Here is a 22,074-nt window from a genome sequence, read left to right on the forward strand (position 1 = left end):
CAATCAACAAATTATTACTGGCACCACCAATGAAAACATTAAAAAAAATAAACAAACAAATACCAACAACCTCACATGTTTTTGCAGGTTACAATTGTTTGTTATTATATTACAAAGATTAAATTAAATAAAGATTGGCTTATATAGTACTATCTAAAGCATTTAAGATCTATTCAAGGCACGAATATTGTTGAACTCATAGCTACCTCTTTTCAGACCCAATGACAAGCAATCTGTAAGATGTACCGTATACTTTCCTAATGGATTCGAATTACTTTCTCTGGCGGCACTTTAGAACTAAATGATTAAGCACAACCTTTTTTCATGAAGTAAAATTTTATTAATAGAAAATTAAATAGACAAAACTATGTAAGAGTTATTTTCAAATGTTGGTGCTCAGTGAATAACTGTATAAATTTGATAAGAAACGCTTTGTAAACTGTTTCAATCACAAATGTATTGTTGTTAAGGTTAAAGTTTATAGATTAGTGCTAAAAGTAATAAAAATGTGCCCGCAATCTCTACAAATGAACATTTTACTGCTGGTAGCTGATAAGATGAGAGAATATTGAATAACAGAACAATAATTAAGTTTAGTTATTAAAGTGAATAGTTAAAAGAATTTAATTTGATTAAAAAGAATTATTAAAAAAAAAATTCAGGAGATATTAAACAGTTTAACTAGTCTTTGGAATCAATAAATTATTTTTAACATTCAAATCGAAAATCTGAAAGAATCGATTGGAACATAAACTAACCTTTACAGAATTACCAGCTGAGAAGAATTATTGATGAAGTGTGTCTTAAAGAACAGAAACAGGATGCAGATTGCACAGTACGTAGTCCAGGGAATTTACTACATCGTAAAGATAAACCATTTTTATCTTGTAAGTATTAATTAAATATAAATATGAGAGTTCCCAACGCTTTTGTAACACAGAAAAATTATTTACTAAACAAAGCACGAATTATAGTGCTAAGGTTATTAGGTTTAAAAGTATAAAATAATTAAAAAAAAAAAGAATATAGTACGTGCAGTTCATAATGTAATTAAAACAACTGTATTTATAGGTGTAATCAGCGTGTGATAAATTAATTGTAAACTACTAGAATCTAGAATTATAAGCTTAAGAAAAGCTACCATGAAAATATGAATGTAGATCGTAAGTTAAGAGTGCTGTTATAGGAAAGATTTTAAATTTTCTGAAGAGGATATTAAAGTAAACGTCTATAATGGTACGCTGGGCTAAAGTTTATTTGCTCAAAAGGTTAGTTAATAAATCTATATTTTGTGAAAGACGTGTGGTACAGCTAGTGTTGCCAACTCTATAAAGTTCCAAAAAAGGACACCATAGGTACATACAGGGCCGACGACAGGATTTTGGGACCCGATACAGGGTGTTCAGCATTAAGACTACCGTTACTTCAGGAGGCGATTCTGGGCATCATTTGCAACAGAAAAATTCTATATAAACTATGGCACGATTCGGCTCCGTTTTATAGATATTTTTAATTTTATGTTTTTTTTTTTCAAGGTATTACTACTTTTAAGCAAACAGTTGTCTGTATTTCTCAAACTATTAAAGCTACAGCAATTTCAATAAGCTCATTAGAAAGAAGGTTAAATTTCCTTTTAAATAAGCTAATTTATATTCCAAAATAATATTAAGTATTTCACTTTGTGGCCCAAACATAAGAAATAGCAAGTTTCTAATTTTTTCCAAAAACTTTGACTTTATTTTTCTCAAAAACATTTTATATGAAAAAACCGTGCACTATTCAGGAAAAACATCTACATACAATCACCTTTCGAACGGTATACAATAATTGGGGTTATGTTAAAAATTGATGCAGAAATCTCTGATTAACTGCAAAAAAAGTAGGCCTCAAAACAGCGTCGGCATTATGAAAGGAATTCACCTACCATTAGAATATAATTAATCAGAATCCATCAAATCCAGAACCATTTTTTTTTGCATTTTGTTCATCGTTACATCAATAACCTGTTGACCTATTCAGTTCAGTTAGATCAGAAAAACAACACGCCAAATGAAGAAGTCTCGGAAGTCAAAACTTAAATCAAAAATACAATAAAATAAATTAGATTTGTGTGAATAATATCTGGAAAAAAAGGACAAAAGGCGTCCTTTCCTAATTTAATAAAGGACAAGACAACCAGGTGTTAAAAAAGTACAGTCCTTTCCAAAAAAAAAGGGCAGTTGGCAACACTAGGTATAGTCACATCAGATTTTTTTTCTTGTTTTTGTTGCATTTAATATTAAAAAAAACCTGAAATTTTCATAAATAATTACAACAATTTGTTTGTTTTTATAGCAAAACAAACAAATCAACCCAATGTAATTTCGTTCAACAAATTCAATAGTTAAGAGACGCTTTTATTTGCAAACAAGATAACCGCTTTTACATTGTCACGGAATTCTATTAAACAAGGTAAATAAAGTTGGGAGTGTTTATGTGGGAAGTTACCATTGTTTGTAATCATTACACATACACAAAATGTTCTGAGTTAATTTGTAAAAAAAAAAAAGAAAAAGAACATTGGTTCAACTACATCCTTATTACCATTGTTATCAGTTTGTGAAAATCTTTGTACCAAGTTGCTTTTAAAACAATTCACGCATGGACTATTTTACTTGTTTGTTTAACTTTTCATGATGTCATAAGTCGTACATTATTTGATCAATATTGTGTTTAACCCAGTAGATTATCGCTTACTTAATAGTACAGAAAATTATATATATTTTTTAAATTGGAAGCTAGACAAAAATTCATTCATTCTTAAAAAAGAGGTATATTTAGAACATATTGAATCCAAATTACAAGGATAACCTATAAATGTATATTGTGGCAATGGCTTCGCCTTCAAGGCTGACAGATCATACGAGATGTGGCTATTAAATAACGAGACTATTGCTGTAAAACATTTTATTTTAAATTTATACATATTTAGTTATTACCACCTTCAATATACACCCCTCCTCTATCCCTACAACGCTCCATGCGAATTTACCATTGTTCGAAACAGTGCTGGAAGTCTTTTTCTGTGAGCTCCTGTCTTCACAGCTTCAAAGGACTGAAATCGTGTTCCTTTTTGATGCAGATTTGACTTTGGGGAACTGATCTAAAGTCACATGGGGCCAGGTGAGGCGAATAAGGCGCATGGCCCTAAAACTGGGATGTTGTACTTGGCTAGAAACGTCTTTGACAGACAATGTCAGACTAGATTTTTTTCACAATTTTGAATAACTTTAGCAAATGAGATGCAAGAATATACTTTTTATAGCTTCTCTTAGATGGTTTGATTCATCAGTGAGTAATTAGAATGATTTGTGGCTCTGAAGTTCAATGGAGAGCCACGCTTTCAAAAAAACACTTTAAACTTAACATCACTTGTAAGTGATGAATCGATGATGCCAAACGAAAGCACCACTTATTTGATCGACTTGTTTGGTTTTTTCAGTTTATTGAAAACGCATCCAACGTTTCTCTTAAAAAACTTCTTGCACTCCAAAATTTGCTACATAAAAGGTTATTTCAGGATTTTCGAGGGGGTTAATCTTCCCTTTAGAATGCCATTTAAGGGTAATACGTGGACTCATTACCTGTGTAATATAAGAGCAATACAATCTCCATTTATATTTCTTCTTTCTCGCTTAGGAAGTCATCAAATATCCGTTTGACGATTACTTGCTCTTGGCCCAGTGCAGATATCCTGGCGGCTGTATCAAGAGACACCTTCTCACCTCTTTAAGCCCTTGGAATTACTGGGCAGGTGATGTAGTTATCTAGGGCCAACCCGCCCCATGTAAAGGTAATTGGTCCATCTCTTAGTGATCTTGCGAGGGATCTAAGCGAGATATTTAGCTTTTCAATATGTTGATTTACAAAAGTAAAAAATATTTAAAAATAAATAGAAACCACAAAATGTTTTGTGATTATGTACTCTGTTGTGTTGTGGGGCCTTTCTCGACGTGGCTCAGGCCTTTGATCGAGTCTGGCACCCAGGACTATTGTGGAAGTTAAAGAGTGCTCTTCCATCAACTTATTACTTGATTATACTATCATTTCTTACCGACCGCTTCTTTAAGATAAGTTGTGGATCTGCCTCTTCCGACTACTCTCTGGCACGGGCTGGTGTACCTCAAGGAAGTATTCTCGGACCGCTTCTCTATACTGTGTACACATCTGACCTACCAACTGACTCAAACACATTGCTCTGCACTTACGCTGACGATACTGCTATTCTCTCTTCTAACACAGACGCCACTACAGCCTCCTCTCATTACAATATCATCTAAACAAACTAGAACCCTGGGCCAAAAAGTGGAGAGTCAAATTCAATACTCAAAAGTGCGAAAAGATAACTTTTACTCTGCTTCGTAATTCTTGTCCCACTTTAAATTTTAACTCAATTCCTCTTCCTTCTGCTAATTTAGTTCGCTACCTTGGGATGTACATCGACAAAAGACTAACGTGGAATCCGCACACTAAACTGAAAAGACTAGAACTCAACCGACGAAACAAATTACTGTTACGTCTAATTTACAGACAATCCAAACTACCACTGGAACATAAACGACTAATATACAACAGTGTACTTAAACCGATCTGGACTTACGGACTTGAGCTGTGGGGTTCAACCAAACATTCCAATTCACAAAGAATACAGTCCTTCCAATCAAAAATTCTCCGACAGATTACGAATCCTCCATTTTATGTGTCTAACTCTACTCTCCATAACGATCTCAAAATCTCATACATAACTGACGAATCTAAATCTAAGTATAGAAAATTCTATGACTCTCTTCCATTCTGTACCAATCCTCTTGTTCTAAATCTCGCCTCCACAACGATTCCAGATCGTCCTCCACGACGACTGAAACGCTGTTGGCCTCGTGACAATCTCCAGTAATGTAGGAAACTCCAGCGAGAGTGTTGCCGGTGGGCAGCTTCTCTCCTCAAGTTGATCCAGTCAGGAAGACTTCTTTTATCGTATTCACTTATTACGAATTCTATTCTTTGTAGATTGTGAATAGCAAAAAAAAATGTACTCTGTTGTAAATAATAAAATATATACTAAAATTCCAATTCGGTGATATAATTTTTTACTTTCTTTAGTTTGTTACGAAGGAATCAACATCAGATTTAAACACTGACTTTTGCGAATTCAGATTTTAATTGAGCTATTGCAATAGAATTATTTTTGCCTTCTCCTTTTTAAAGATGGATGTCACGCAAAGACAGGCGCTGGCCTATATTTTGTTTTCCCAATAAGCTATCAGTATTTTTCTACATAAACGTCATTATTTTTTGTAAGTCGGTGTACAACAACAACAACAAAAATATTCGCAAACAAGATTAGGAATTCGACACATAAATATGGCGTTAGTGCGTATCGGTTACTGGAATCCCTATTTACGGTCGACTTCACATGTATACTGATGGAAATCAAAGAGAAAATCATGCTACAATCTAGCAGATAAATTGAGGAAAATATGAATCTAACGCATTAGAACTTGAAAAGAAAATGCAGTAACAATTACAGTGTCTGGATTATAATGGAAGATAGTAGTATTATCGGCTGAGTTAACCAGTGTGAAATGATACATTCAGTTTTATGGACATTAAACATGTAGTTTAAAACTAATGCAATAGTTTAATAACTTTTTCCTAAGGTACTCTATTTGTAAGCTATTCTGAATGAACTTATCAAGGAATTCACCACAAAACCATATTTATATTTTTTCAAATAAATATATTTTCGAGAAATAATGGATTTTATACTAATTATGGAAGCTGCTAATTTATATTAATTTCTAAATTCCTTTTACTGAGATGAAGGATACTCAAAACTATAAATGAAACTAAAGTAATGCCGATTTTTTTTTCAGGCTGGCTTTACATCTAACTACCAAATTAGGTGTCATGGTCGATTAAACAAACATACGAGGGTCGTTTGAAAATTCCTTGCAAAAATAAAAACTACTTAATTTTTTGGGGTAAACCTTTTTTATTTTTCAACATAGTCTCCTTTTAGGCTTATACACTTCGTCCAACGCTGCTCTAGTTTGATGATCCCTTCCGAATAATAGGATTTGTCCAAGTCTGAAAAATAGCCATTCGTTTCTGCAATCACCTCCTCGTTTGAATAAAATCTTTTTCCCGCCAGCCATTTCTTCATATTGGAGAACAAATAGTAGTCCGAGGGAGCCAAGTCTGGAGAATAGGGGGGATGTGAAACGAGTTGGAACCCTATTTCCATTAATTTTGCGACCACAACTGCTGAGGTGTGAGCTGGTGCGTTGACGTGATGGAAAAGGACTTTTTTGTGGGCCAATCGTGGGCGTTTTTCTTGCAGCTCGGTTTTTCAAACGGTCCAATAACGATGAATAATATACACCTGTAATAGTTTTACCCTTTTCCAGATAGTCGATGAGGATTATTTCTTGCGAATCCCAAAAGACAGTCGCCATAATCTTTCCGGCCGAAGGAACGGTCTTCGCCTTTTTTGGCGCAGATTCCCCCTTGGTAACCCATTGTTTAAATTGTTCTTTGGTCTCAGCAGTGTAGTGATGTATCCATGTTTCATCCACAGTGACGAAACGACGCTTAAAGTCCTGCGGATTCTTCTGGAACAGCTGCAAACCGTCCTTGCAACACTTCACACGATTTCGTTTTTGGTCAAGCGTGAGCAATCGCGGCACCCATCTTGCGGATAGCTTTGTCATGTCCAATTGTTGATGCAAAATATTATGTACCCCGTTCATTCGAGATGCCCACAGCACTAGCAATCTCACGCACCTTCACTCTTCTGTCATCCATCACCATATCATGGATTTTATCAATGATTTCTGGAGTAGTAACCTCAACAGGGCGTCCAGAACGTTCAGCGTCACTTGTGCCCATATGGCCACTCCGAAAATTTTGAAACCACTTATAAACTGTTCTAATCGAAGGTGCAGAGTCACCATAATGTTTATCAAGCTTCTCTTTAGTCTCCTGAGGCGTTTTGCCTTTCATAAAGTAGTGTTTAATCAACACAAGAAATTCTTTTTCGTCCATTTTTTGAAAATCACTCGACTTCCTCGATTCAAACGAATGCCAAACACAAAGAAATAGACCGATCTGGCTGAAACTTGGTGTGTGTTCTTTCAAGAGATGCTACTAACTAAACATAACCTCGATACGCGCCAGTGGTGCTATCTCTCTGACTTTGCACGGACTTTTCAAACGACCCTCGTACTTTGATTTGCAATATGCAGAACTCAGTTCAGTAAAACGGAGTTTTACTTTCTCTTACCGTATAAAAGAGGTAGTTTTGCAATCTTGCACATTTATGAAGTTGACTTCATTGTCAACAATAATTTAAAAAGAAAACGAAATCACAGCATTGAAATTTGATTTTTCGCTTTGGTCCGTGGTTACCACAGTAAGGTTTTGGCCACAATTGGTTTAACCAACAATACCATTCTCTTGCTTCGTTTTTTCACCGTTTCAGATTTTTCTTTAATTATTTTCTTTAACTTAGTTTTAGTAATTGTATCTATTTAAAAGGGTTTACCTTAAAAATTAGACTAAGGGCTTTTCTTGAAAGCGCTTATTTTCTGTGATCCAAGGTCCTAATTCTTGTAAACTTTTAAAGAGAGGTAAATTTGTTGCTTAAATCCTGTTTATCTTAAGGGTTTGAAAAAAATTTATGAATTACATCCTTGAGAATAAATATGTACCTATCAAACCTTATTTTACTTCAGAGTAAACATATTTTGTCTATGATGGAAAGAATTCTAACTTCTTGAATGAAGTAAAAGCTAAAAAACGTTGAATTAGTTGAAAGTTATACGTTACGGAGGTCACTTCAATATCAAGTTCACTCGTTACTATCTGCAGTCAGGGTCAAATCGTGCGGTGAAAGTTTTTGCGATGAAATCAGCGTCGTCCTTACAGCTGAAAGTATACAAAAATTGTTCAAAAATATTATGAAGGTAGAATTATGAGAAATCATTTAAAATTGCTGTTATTATAGCCATAGTAGTCTTGACTTAAGCACAAAAGCTACCTGCATTGCTATGAAATTGCTCCGAACTAGGGTAACGTTCACTTCTAATCTTCTCTTTCTAAGCTACCAGCCTTCAAATCCTTACTACCAATTCCAAGATCTTGACAATGTCATCCAACCATCGCATTCGTAGTCTTTTATTATTATTCCTCCTTCTTAGATGGTCAGGAAACTTCTCCGTTCTTTCAGCTACGAAATCACCTTAAACTTCCACGTTTGATCACTAACTTCTGTACACACCATTCATTTAATTCTTCATTTGATCTCAGCCATCATGTACAATTCTGTCTTATTTGATCCAATACTCGTACGAGGTGTGGCTATTAAATAACGCTGATGCTGCTACAGAAGAACTATGCATGCGCCAAATCCTAACGACCTAACAGCTGTGCAGCGTAAAGCCTTCTCTTTCGATTGCAGCGTCTCACGTATTTGTACAGAAATCTGTCTGACCCGGAACCGTCGTTTCGTGTAAGAGGTGTTAGTTTCGTTTTGCCGAAAACATGATACTACACATGTAGTAGAGCAACGAATTGTCGTGAAATTTCACATCAAAACTTGATAAAACCGCTACTTTTATTAAAAGAAGTTTATGGCGATGAATGTTTATCACGTGCGCAAGTTTTTGAGTGGTTCAAGCGTTTCCAAGATGGCCGAGAAGACGTCGGAGATGATGACCGCCCAGGTCGCCCTTCCACGACCAAAACGGATGTAAATATCGATTATAATTAAACAACATTACTACCGGTGAGATGCTTGCTCAACTCCCGACCCGATTTGTGGTAGTCATGGGTTCTCCATCAAGACAACGCGCCGGCTCACAGCTAAATATCTACGCTTAGATCCTCGTAAGATCACTAAGAGATGGACCAATTACCTTGACTTGAGGCGGGTTGGCCCTAGATAACTACATCATCTGCCCAGTAGTTCCAAGGGCTTAAAGGGGTGAGAAGGTGTCTCTTGAAAGAGCTGCCAGGATATCTGTACTGGGCCAAGAGCAAGTAATCGTCAAACGAATATTTGATGTAATTGATGAAGAAATGTAAATGGAGACTGTATTGCTTTTATATTACACAGGTAATGGGTCCACGTATTACACTTAATTGGCCCTCTATAGGGAAGATTAACCCCCTCGAAAACCCTGATTTTATATAGCAAATTTTGGAATGCAAGAAGATTTTTAAGAGAATCGTCAGATGCGTTTTCAATAAACTGAAAAAACCAAACAAATCGATCAAATAAGTGGTGCTTTCGTTTGGCATCATCGATTCATCACTTACAAGTGATGTTAAGTTAAAAGTGTTTTTTGAAAGCGTGGCTCTCCATTGAACTTCAGAGCCACAAATCAATCGAATTACTCACTGATGAATCAAACCATCTTAGAGAAGCTGTAAAAAATATATTCTTGCAACTCATTTGCTAAAGTTATTCAAAATTGTAAAAAAAAAAATCTAGTCTTCACAATAAAAATGCGTGATTTTTTTGCCTCGCGGGCACCCAAGTGGCAAAGATCAATCAATTCATCGAAAAAAAAAAAATCTTCTACGCAAGAAGATTGAAAGGATGGAAATATATATATGGGAAGATAATTGTTTTAGATAACACGATGTCGGCCGAAGAAGATGATGTATGTATAACCTGCATTGCAGGTTACAAGACCTAGAAAGTTTCACTACTAACTCCTACATCAAAATACCCTACTTCTCGAACACTTCAAACGTCACTTATCTTCCTTCAGCCAAAGAATACCGTTCTTCTTAATAAAGTGTGACTCCTCAAAACAGCACTAGAATGAGTAATGTTCACTATTATACTTCTTTCATTCTCTTCAAGTTCATCCTGACATCCAAAAAAAAATCTATTTTCATTAATTCACAACTGTTTGATTACTGATTCACGCTTTTAGGTCACTCTTTTATATAATAGAAGTATGGTACTTTTACAAATCTTGTTTTGTCATCACTATTTAGTTTTTAAACTTCTCCCAGCCCGGTGACAACTTTCTTTTTGTTTTTGGTGTTGTTATTGTCAACTTTAAGGCCACAAATTCTTAAATGTCACTAGGCTGTTTTAACTCTCAAAATAGGAAACGTTTCACTACTATTTTTGGTAGGACCAAAATTAATAAGTTTCAAGATTGTTAGAGAGAAAACTTTCTGTTTTGTAGAAATTTGAAAAAAATATATATAATATATTCATGATATTTATATAGTGATAATTTAAGTCACTTCCTTTTAACGTGCCCTATGTTAAATTATTTTTGACAAATGTATCTCTCAATTTATATAATAATAATAATAATAAGGGAAGGGATTAGCTATGAGGTTAGCATACTGGACTCCCACGCGGAGGTCCCGGGTTCGAATCCAGCAGCTGACCCTTAGATTTTCTCTTCCTAGGAGCTTCTTATAGCTCACTGTCCGGTGATGGACAGTGTTGTCTGTAACGAGAGAACACTGTCCGGAGGCCGGCAGTGCACTGAAAAAAGCTCCGAGCGCCAATGTTGACGCGCCTTAAATCATAATAAAAAAAAAAATTATAATAATAATCCTTTATTTTTGTAATAAAAAAGTAGTACAAAGTACAAAATTTATAATAGTAGGAAATTGCATAGCTTATAGCCGTCTGCAGGAGTTAGCTTTTAGTAAAGTAAGGAAAAAACAAATAAATAAATAAAATCAAAATAAAGGAAGAACAAGAATCAGAAAAAGATGGAGGTTGAAGTATAATAGAGAGCCAAAGAAGAGCAGTAAATCAAATTGTGAAACTATTACCAAAAAACAAAATAAAACATTAAACTTCTTGAAAACAAAGAAAAATAAATAAAAAATAAAAGATATTTAAATTTTAGGCTCTCCATTTAAAATTTTGTATCTTAAATTCCAGGCACTCCTGGCAAAAGTAATAAGTGGAAGATAGTACGAGGTAGACAGCAATTTAATGGCCAGAAAGACTAGAACTACCCATTATTCGGAGTCGGAGCTCACCTAGAATCGGACATACTCGTATAGCTAGGAAATGGTAGAGAACCTCTCCTGTACCCCTAAGGAGCACATGCCAACATCACCTTGCCGCTCCTACCATGGGACACTATTTAACCTGAGTAGCTCGGCTCGAATTTTAAAGAGCCAGCTAAGGTCTTTAAAATTAAATTGCGCGTTGGCTGTATGACCAAAAAGCGAAATACTATCATCTACGTCCTCCATAAGTGTCCTGTAAAGGAGGAAACGCTCCGTCCCTCTGGCCCTTCTCACAGGCTCCTCCTGAAAAGCACCCCGCCGCACTCTATCCGCCAACGCAGCCAATTGTGGTTGCCACACATTGATGACGTCCAAGGATGAGTCGAATGCCAACGAATGTTGTTTCTGTGCAAGGACATTCCAACGACAGAAAAATGCCACGGCCCTTCCTATAATTTCCAGCGTTACAATACGTGAAAAACGGAAAGCTGGAAACACTCTTAATTTATATTTTGTACCCTTAGGACGATGATGCACTGTAATATTTATTGACCAATAGACTCTTATTGTAAACTGAATCATATCTTTCTTTACGTTTTGATATCCTTAAAGTTAGCAACAGTTTTATTTGATTTATTTTATACCACTTTTTCTCGCAATTTTATTGGCAATAGACTCTTATTGTAAACTGAATCATATCTTTCTTTACGTTGTGATATCTTTAAAGTTAGCAACAGTTTTATTTGATTTATTTTATACCACTTTTTCTCGCTATTTTATTGGCAATAGACTCTTATTGTAAACTGAATCATATCTTTCTTTACGTTGTGATATCTTTAAAGTTAGCAACAGTTTTATTTGATTTATTTTATACCACTTTTTCTCGCTATTTTATTGGCAATAGACTCTTATTGTAAACTGAATAATATCTTTCTTAACGTTGTGATATCTTTAAAGTTAGCAACAGTTTTATTTGATTTATTTTATACCACTTTTTCTCGCTATTTTATTGGCAATAGACTCTTATTGTAAACTGAATTATATCTTTCTTAACGTTGTGATATCTTTAAAGTTAGCAACAGTTTTATTTGATTTATTTTATACCACTTTTTCTCGCAATTTTATTGGCAATAGACTCTTATTGTAAACTGAATCATATCTTTCTTTACGTTGTGATATCTTTAAAGTTAGCAACAGTTTTATTTGATTTATTTTATACCACTTTTTCTCTCTATTTTATTGGCAATAGACTCTTATTGTAAACTGAATCATATCTTTCTTAACGTTGTGATATCTTTAAAGTTAGCAACAGTTTTATTTGATTTATTTTATACCACTTTTTCTCGCTATTTTATTGGCAATAGACTCTTATTGTAAACTGAATAATATCTTTCTTAACGTTGTGATATCCTTAAAGTTAGCAACAGTTTTATTTGATTTATTTTATACCACTTTTTCTCGCAATTTTATTGGCAATAGACTCTTATTGTAAACTGAATCATATCTTTCTTTACGTTGTGATATCTTTAAAGTTAGCAACAGTTTTATTTGATTTATTTTATACCACTTTTTCTCGCTATTTTATTGGCAATAGACTCTTATTGTAAACTGAATAATATCTTTCTTAACGTTGTGATATCTTTAAAGTTAGCAACAGTTTTATTTGATTTATTTTATACCACTTTTTCTCGCTATTTTATTGGCAATAGACTCTTATTGTAAACTGAATCATATCTTTCTTAACGTTGTGATATCTTTAAAGTTAGCAACAGTTTTATTTGATTTATTTTATACCACTTTTTCTCGATATTTTTAGGTAAAATGATTGTGGCTGAATATTCTTACTACCATTTCTATTGCGTAACAAAAAGAGTTCATTTTTATAATTATTTATTGCTATTATTATTATTTATATTATTTCGTCTTTTGTTTTGTAATTACTGTTGATTCCTTGTAAACCGACTCAATCCTTGCTGTAAGAAATTTATCTTAAAAGCAATTAAAAGATTGATATTCGCATATCAATTTAAGCCATTAATAAAATTATTCTATACAAAAATAAGAAGCAGAGAATTCTGCGTACCAAAAAAAAAAAATCTTGAAGCAAACACTGTACTCTGTTTATATTTTACACACATTTTGAAATTTAATTCCAGAATCAAATATTTGCCCCCTACTAATACGCCATAAGTAAAAAAAAAAAAATATTGCGATCCTTGCAAAATATTCTCATCTTCAGTTTTCCTCAAAAAGTTTGTGTGCTTAGCCACAGCCTGCTCAAACAAAATCAGACTAATATGCTTGCCTCTGTGTACACATACGTATATCTCGTATGTAAACGAAAAATTGAATAAAGATCGAGTTATATTCCGTTTACTGGTCGGAAATAGCTACTCGACGTGTCCAAGTTTCGCTCTTTGTTTGGGCAGCTGAGTGTAGTTAGTGGAAATGAAAGATATGTGTTGATATGAATGTGAGCCCTAACTCTTGTAACGATTTGGGACAATATTCTGTTCTACGTAGTTATTACACCAGGCTAATTATGAATAAGTAAGATTAAAGTTGAAATAATGATTGTAATGGAAAGTTAGACGTGGTAAGATTGAAGTAAGTGCTGATAATAGTTTAACTGCTGCAGCGGCGAATTGATAGTTTGATTGATTGCATTAAAGGGCGGTTCCCCTAAGAAGTGACTGACTGCAGAATTAATCCGTCAAGGCCGTGTGGGGCTATAAGGATAATTGTAGGCCTCTGCAGGCTCAGAAAACACATGCATCGCATGGGCCTGGCAGTTCATAGCCTCTGTAGGTTCTATCAGGAGGAGGAGGAAAGGGCACTGCACGTGTTGTGTCAGTGTGAGGGGCTTGTCTTGCTAAGGATGTTACTTCTTGGGGGAGGAAAACCAAGGCCTGTGAGCTATACCCAAGTGTCGCTTTCTGGAATTAGGAGTCTGATCAAAAGGACGGGTCTGGAGAGTGAGCTCTAGAGTGGTGGGAGCCACAATAGATCCAAAGGGGTTGCAGTGACATAGGCCTTAAGGGCCGCCCTATTAGAAATCTTATCCCCTAAGAGGTGGAAGGAACGCAGGCAATCCAAATTGCCGATTGTTCCCCGCTCTCCCTTTCATCTCATGAGATACCGGGGCTTCAAGACCAACAAGTCCAGCTAAAGATTGCCGGACAACTGTACAATAACCTAATAAAGTAGCAACAGGACACTAGGAAGCATAGTGACTCAATCGCCTCAGTGCACTGACTAAGCCTAGAGAGTTCATAAAGATTACCAGATGTCACAAAACTCCGGGAGGGTAACATTTAACCACCCGAAGACGAGGAATCTAGTTTTAGAATAAACGGGGCACTCCTGTATACAAAGTGCTGCGCAGTATCATTGGACTCACCACAGCCAGCGCAGATTGGCGAGACTGGATAAGGCCTCATTTGAAAAGATGTTACGCTAAATTCGCATGCCCGTTCAACACCTGAACCAACTGGCGGATCCGGGATCTGCTGAAGCCAACCATAGCCGTTTCAGGCAGGCCAAGAATTTCCTTAACCTGACAGCAGTCAGCTCGGGATCTTTACCGTTTCTGTTGTTCCCGGATTGATAGTAATGATTATTTGATGTATCCGTTTGCTTATGAGTCTCCATTCTTAAAGATGAGGATGACAAAAAATGGTTTCCTATCTATTTCTCCTTACTTTACACTGTGTAACTTGTTCCTCACATGCGTAACTATTTCTTGCAGTGGTAAGAACTTCTATAAGAAGTTTTTAATAAAGGCACAAGTTTTTAGAGTTAGGTTTCTAATCTGGAACGCTTGTGATTTCGTTAATTGTGGAAAACTATATTGTATTTGTTCAGGAGATACCTCTTCATCATTTCCAAAGACCAAGGAGCTTTAGGTCAGGGAAATAATTTACTAAGGGCTATCCAGCCGACGTACAAGATCATCCACTAGCTCTCTGTTGGACTCAGAACAAACCGAGAACTCATACATTTTAATCTGTCCTTTGTCTTTTTTTATAGGACAGTTCCATACATTGTCCCAGAATGGTCCGTTCGTAGAGAAAACTGTGACAGAAGAAAACGCTCTTCTTCCTATTCTGCAAAAGGGTAGTTTTCGATAAAAGACCTGTAGCATTTGAAGACCAGAGAAGGTAAAGCGTAAAAACTGGTCTTTAGAGAAGATAATGGAGGAAAACCGTGTAAAAAAGGGAGAACTAATGCTTTCTGAACTACAAGGAGTCGGTAAAATACACTTTCATGCCGAGTCTTGGTTACAGGATATGGCTCTTGGTGTCGTCTTTTCGAGGTTACGAACGACTGAAAGTGAGCATTACAGAATGATATTAGATTCTCTAACGCCTTGTAAAAAGAAGAATAGCGAGTCCGTGTAAGTTTGTCATCACTCTACTGGCCACCTTGTTTCGTCAAGCACACTAAATTGCCGATGTATTTTTAGGCTAAGAGTATCCGCTCATTTTGAGTGGCCACAAAGAAAAGCAAGAAATCTACAAACAGTTTGTCTTGATTATTCCAAGTAAGTATAACTTGACCTAAAACTAACAATTAAGAAATGTTAGAAGCTGTCAAATTATTTTGTTTCGTTTTCACAACAATCTACCAACAGACCAATCTATATTTAATTGAATTTTTTTCACTAAAATTGATTTCCAACTGAATCAGATCTGTAAAGAACTCTATTTTATTGTAATGAATTTTGATTAAAGCAAATAACTACGTTTAAAAATCTGTAAAGAACTCTATCTTATTGTAGTGAATTTAGATTAAAGCAAATAACTACGTTTAAAAATCTAACTACGTTTAAAAATCTGTAAAGAACTGTATTTTATTGTAGTGAATTTAGATTAAAGCAAATAACTACGTTTAAAAATCTGTAAAGAACTCTATCTTATTGTAGTGAATTTAGATTAAAGCAAATAACTACGTTTAAAAATCTAACTACGTTTAAAAATCTGTAAAGAACTGTATTTTATTGTAGTGAATTTTGATTAAAGCAAATAACTACGTTTAAAAATCTGTAAAGAACTCTATCTTATTGTAGTGAATTTAGATTAAAGCAAATAACTACGTTTAAAAATCTAACTACGTTTAAAAATCTGTAAAGAACTCTATTTTATTGTAATGAATTTTGATTAAAGCAAATAACTACGTTTAAAAATCTGTAAAGAACTCTATCTTATTGTAGTGAATTTAGATTAAAGCAAATAACTACGTTTAAAAATCTGTAAAGAACTGTATTTTATTGTAGTGAATTTAGATTAAAGCAAATAACTACGTTTAAAAATCTGTAAAGAACTCTATCTTATTGTAGTGAATTTAGATTAAAGCAAATAACTACGTTTAAAAATCTAACTACGTTTAAAAATCTGTAAAGAACTGTATTTTATTGTAGTGAATTTAGATTAAAGCAAATAACTACGTTTAAAAATCTGTAAAGAACTCTATTTTATTGTAGTGAATTTAGATTAAAGCAAATAACTACGTTTAAAAATCTGTAAAGAACTCTATTTTATTGTAGTGAATTTAGATTAAAGCAAATAACTACGTTTAAAAATCTAACTACGTTTAAAAATCTGTAAAGAACTGTATTTTATTGTAGTGAATTTAGATTAAAGCAAATAACTACGTTTAAAAATCTGTAAAGAACTCTATCTTATTGTAGTGAATTTAGATTAAAGCAAATAACTACGTTTAAAAATCTAACTACGTTTAAAAATCTGTAAAGAACTGTATTTTATTGTAGTGAATTTAGATTAAAGCAAATAACTACGTTTAAAAATCTGTAAAGAACTCTATTTTATTGTAGTGAATTTAGATTAAAGCAAATAACTACGTTTAAAAATCTGTAAAGAACTCTATTTTATTGTAGTGAATTTAGATTAAAGCAAATAACTACGTTTAAAAATCTAACTACGTTTAAAAATCTGTAAAGAACTGTATTTTATTGTAGTGAATTTAGATTAAAGCAAATAACTACGTTTAAAAATCTGTAAAGAACTCTATCTTATTGTAGTGAATTTAGATTAAAGCAAATAACTACGTTTAAAAATCTAACTACGTTTAAAAATCTGTAAAGAACTCTATTTTATTGTAATGAATTTTGATTAAAGCAAATAACTACGTTTAAAAATCTGTAAAGAACTCTATCTTATTGTAGTGAATTTAGATTAAAGCAAATAACTACGTTTAAAAATCTAACTACGTTTAAAAATCTGTAAAGAACTCTATTTTATTGTAATGAATTTTGATTAAAGCAAATAACTACGTTTAAAAATCTGTAAAGAACTCTATCTTATTGTAGTGAATTTAGATTAAAGCAAATAACTACGTTTAAAAATCTAACTACGTTTAAAAATCTGTAAAGAACTGTATTTTATTGTAGTGAATTTAGATTAAAGCAAATAACTACGTTTAAAAATCTGTAAAGAACTCTATTTTATTGTAGTGAATTTAGATTAAAGCAAATAACTACGTTTAATAATTCGAACTTAGAAGAAAACTTTGTATAATTTAGAAGTACATATTGTAAGAACAGAGATAGATAAATTGCTTTATTTTTAAAAACTCTACAATAATTGCAATACATAATCATTAAGCATTTTTTGACTTGGACTAATCTGTCTGTCAGGAGCTGTTACTAATAAATAAAATTACATTTCTGGCATTAATGAACAAATAGATTGATAAATTGATAAAAAATACTATATAAAATAAATAAATGCACTACTGTTACTAATAAAACAAAAAATCGACTTTTAAAAAACAATCTTATATTTCTAATATAAAGTTATTGTAAGAACAGTAAACTGTAGTAAATCTTTTTACAAGATTTTGCTATTTTTAGAACCATATTTATATTACAATTGTAATATAAAGATGAAAAAGAAAGCTATGGGAGCATTTTAAACTAGATTTCCTACTACGACAGCATAGGGAAAACATCTGTAACATAAAACAAGATAAAGAACTACAAACAAATAAGTTTTCGCGTTTTCTGTAAAAGTTTAAAACTCTTGTATTAGTTTTGGAATATTTACTATTGTTACTAAAACCCAAATGGAGAGTTTAAACGATTTTAATTTGTAAAAAGCTCCTACCTCACTTTAGAATTGTTCAGGGTCCAGACATTGAATGTTCTTTTACTCAGCAATGTACGAGGTGTGTTCAAAAAGTAACGGGAATTTTTAAATTTCGCGGGTTTGGAGAGTCTGATTGTAAAATATTTTTTTTTATTATGTTGGTACACATGCCCCTGAAGTACGATAAAATTTACAGTAATATTCATTGTTTACTTTTTAAGTGGCAGCCGTTAAGGTTAGACGTGTTTTTCGAGCTTGGCGATTTTTGTTTGTTAAAAAAAATGGATCAAAGAATTTGTATTAAATTTTGCGTAAAAAATGAAATAAAGTGTAATAAAGTGTGTGAAATGTTAATAAAGGCATATGGTGAGTCTGCTATGAGTAAAACAAGGATTTACGAGTGGTATAAGCGTTTCCAAGATGGCCGCGAAAACGTTGAAGATGACGAACGACCTGGACGTCCAAGCACATCAACAACCGATGAAAACGTGAAAAAAGTGAAAGAAATGGTTATGAACGATCGCCGAATCACAATCAGAGAAGTCGCTGATGATGTTACCATATCAATTGGCTCATGCCATGAAATTTTTTCGGATGTTTTGGGTATGAAACGTGTGGCAGCAAAATTTGTACCAAAATTGTTGAATTTCGAACAAAAACAGCGGAGAATGGAAGTTGCTCAAGAGTCACTCAATGAAGTCGACAACGATGCGGATCTACTGAAACGTGTTATAACAGGTGACGAAACATGGGTTTACGGATATGATGTCGAAACTAAGGCTCAATCGTCCCAGTGGAGGCATTCTGGATCGCCAAGACCGAAAAAGGCTCGACAAGTGCGGTCGAATGTGAAGGTTATGCTCACTGTGTTCTTCGATTTTAATGGCATAGTGCATCATGAATTCTTGCCACAAGGTCAAACAATCAATAAGGAGTACTACCTACAAGTTCAACGCCGTTTGCGTGAAGCAATCCGAAAAAAACGCCCGGATTTGTGGCAAAACAATTCATGGATTTTGCACCGCGATAATAAACCTGCTCACACTTCATTGCTTGTTCGTGAATTTTTGGCCAAAAACAAAACTTTAACGATGCCCCAGCCTCCATATTCGCCAGACATGGCTCCATGTGACTTTTTTCTATTTCCAAACATAAAGAGAACATTAAAAGGCCGTCGTTTTACAAGCATAGATGACATTAAAAGCGAATCGCTGAAAGCTATCACAAAGATCAAGTTTCAGAAGTGTTTCGAGGATTGGAAAAAGCGCTGGCACAAGTGAATTGTATGCGAAGGGGACTACTTTGAAGGCGACAATATTAATGTAGATGAATAAATAAATATTTTTTTCAAAAAACGAAAATTCCCGTTACTTTTTGAACACACCTCGTATTTAATTCTGTTGTTAAATTACTTTTCTTTTCTTTCTTTACAAAACTTGATTAATAGAACAAAGGTTACTGCCAGAGCTGTACAATTAGATGAAAAACTGTAGAATACTGTCAGAGATTTGTTCACTGAAAGATTTGAAACCATTTGAAAATGATTGCGAGAAGTAAGAACAATGTTTATGAGAACCTCATCAGATTATTATCGAGTATTGGACCAGTCTTCAGGTGCTTAGTAGGTTAGCTTTTAGACAAACTACTTCATCGTTCTGTTCATCTCCACAGATGAATTGCAAATGCTCTTTTTTCAATGACTACGAGGGTCGTTTGAAAAGTCCGTGCAAAAATAAAAACTACTTAATTTTTTGGGGTAAACCTTTTTTATTTTTCAACATAGTCTCCTTTTAGGCTTATACACTTCGTCCAACGCTGCTCTAGTTTGTTGATCCCTTCCGAATAATAGGATTTGTCCAAGTCTGAAAAATAGCCATTCGTTTCTGCAATCACCTCCTCGTTTGAATAAAATCTTTTTCCCGCCAGCCATTTCTTCATATTGGGGAACAAATAGTAGTCCGAGGGAGCCAAGTCTGGAGAATAGGGGGGATGTGAAACGAGTTGGAACCCTATTTCCATTAATTTTGCGACCACAACTGCTGAGGTGTGAGCTGGTGCGTTGTCGTGATGGAAAAGGACTTTTTTGTGGGCCAATCGTGGGCGTTTTTCTTGCAGCTCGGTTTTCAAACGGTCCAATAACGATGAATAATATGCACCTGTAATAGTTTTACCCTTTTCCAGATACTCGGTGAGGATTATTCCTTGCGAATCCCAAAAGACAGTCGCCATAATCTTTCCGGCCGAAGGAACGGTCTTCGCCTTTTTTGGCGCAGATTCCCCCTTGGTAACCCATTGTTTAGATTGTTCTTTGGTCTCAGGAGTGTAGTGATGTATCCATGTTTCATCCAGAGTGACGAAACGACGCTTAAAGTCCTGCGGATTCTTCTGGAACAGCTGCAAACCGTCCTTGCAACACTTCACACGATTTCGTTTTTGGTCAAGCGTGAGCAATCGCGGCACCCATCTTGCGGATAGCTTTGTCATGTCCAAATGTTGATGCAAAATATTATGTACCTGATCATTCGAGATGCCCACAGCACTAGCAATCTTACGCACCTTCACTCTTCTGTCATCCATCACCATATCTTGGATTTTATCAATGATTTCTGGAGTAGTAACCTCAACAGGGCCTCCAGAACGTTCAGCGTCACTTATGCCCATATGGCCACTCCGAAAATTTTGAAACCACTTATAAGCTGTTCTAATCGAAGGTGCAGAGTCACCATAATGTTTATCAAGCTTCTCTTTAGTCTCCCGAGGCGTTTTGCCTTTCATAAAGTAGTGTTTAATCAACACACGAAATTCTTTTTCGTCCATTTTTTGAAAATCACTCGACTTCCTCGATACAAACGAATGCCAAACACAAAGAAATAGACCGATCTGGCTGAAACTTGGTGTGTGTTCTTCCAAGAGATGCTACTAACTAAACATAACCTCGATACGCGCCAGTAGTGCTATCTCTCTGACTTTGCACGGACTTTTCAAATGACCCTCGTATTTAATCGTGGTTAAAGTTGGAGAACTGCAGAGTTAAATTGTGGTTTAAAATGATTTAATGAATGCTAATAAATTAATTCCAGTCAGTAAAGGCAGCGCCACGATAGCCGTGCGGTTAGAAGTGAAAACTGCAAAGCTAACATGTATTGTGATTAGGATTGCCAACTCTATAAAGTTCCAAAAAAAAAGGACACTCTAAAAAAATTCAGGGCCGTCGACCGGATTTTGGGACTCGGGAAAAGTACAGGGAGTTCAGCATAAGACTACCGTTACTTCAGGAGGCGATTCTGGGCATCATTTGCAACAAAAAATTCCATATAAACTATGGCTCGATTCGGCTCCGTTTTATAGATATTTTTAATTTTATGTTTTTTCAAGGTACTACTACTTTTTAGCAAACAGTTGTCTATATTTCTCAAACTATTTAAGCTACAGCAATTTCAATAAGCTCATTAGAAAGAAGGTTAAATTTCCTTTTAAATAAGCTAATTTATATTCCAAAATAATAATATCAAGTATTTCACTTTGTGGCCCAAACATAAGAAATAGCAAGTTTTTAATTTTTTCCAAAAACTTTGACTTCATTTTTCTCAAAAACATTTCATATGAAAAAACCGTGCACTATTCAGGAAAAACATTTGCATACGATCACCTTTCGAACGGTATACAATGTATAGGGGTTATGGTTAAAATTGATGCAGAAATCTCTGATTAACTGCAAAAAAGTAGGCCTCAAAACAGCGTCGGCATTATGAAAGGAATTCACCTACCCATAGAATATAATTAATCAGAATCATCATATCCAGTACCATTTTTTTGCATTTTGTTCATCGTTACATCCAATAACCTGTTGACCTATTCAGTTCAGTTAGAACAGAAAAACAACACGCTAAAATGAAGAAGTCTCAGAAGTCAGTACTTAAATCAAAAATAC

The sequence above is a fragment of the Rhodnius prolixus genome, unplaced genomic scaffold (genome assembly GCF_049639745.1).
Source record: "Rhodnius prolixus isolate KJV_2025 unplaced genomic scaffold, Rpr scaffold_7, whole genome shotgun sequence".
In the NCBI taxonomy this organism is placed as follows: Eukaryota; Metazoa; Arthropoda; class Insecta; order Hemiptera; family Reduviidae; genus Rhodnius; species Rhodnius prolixus.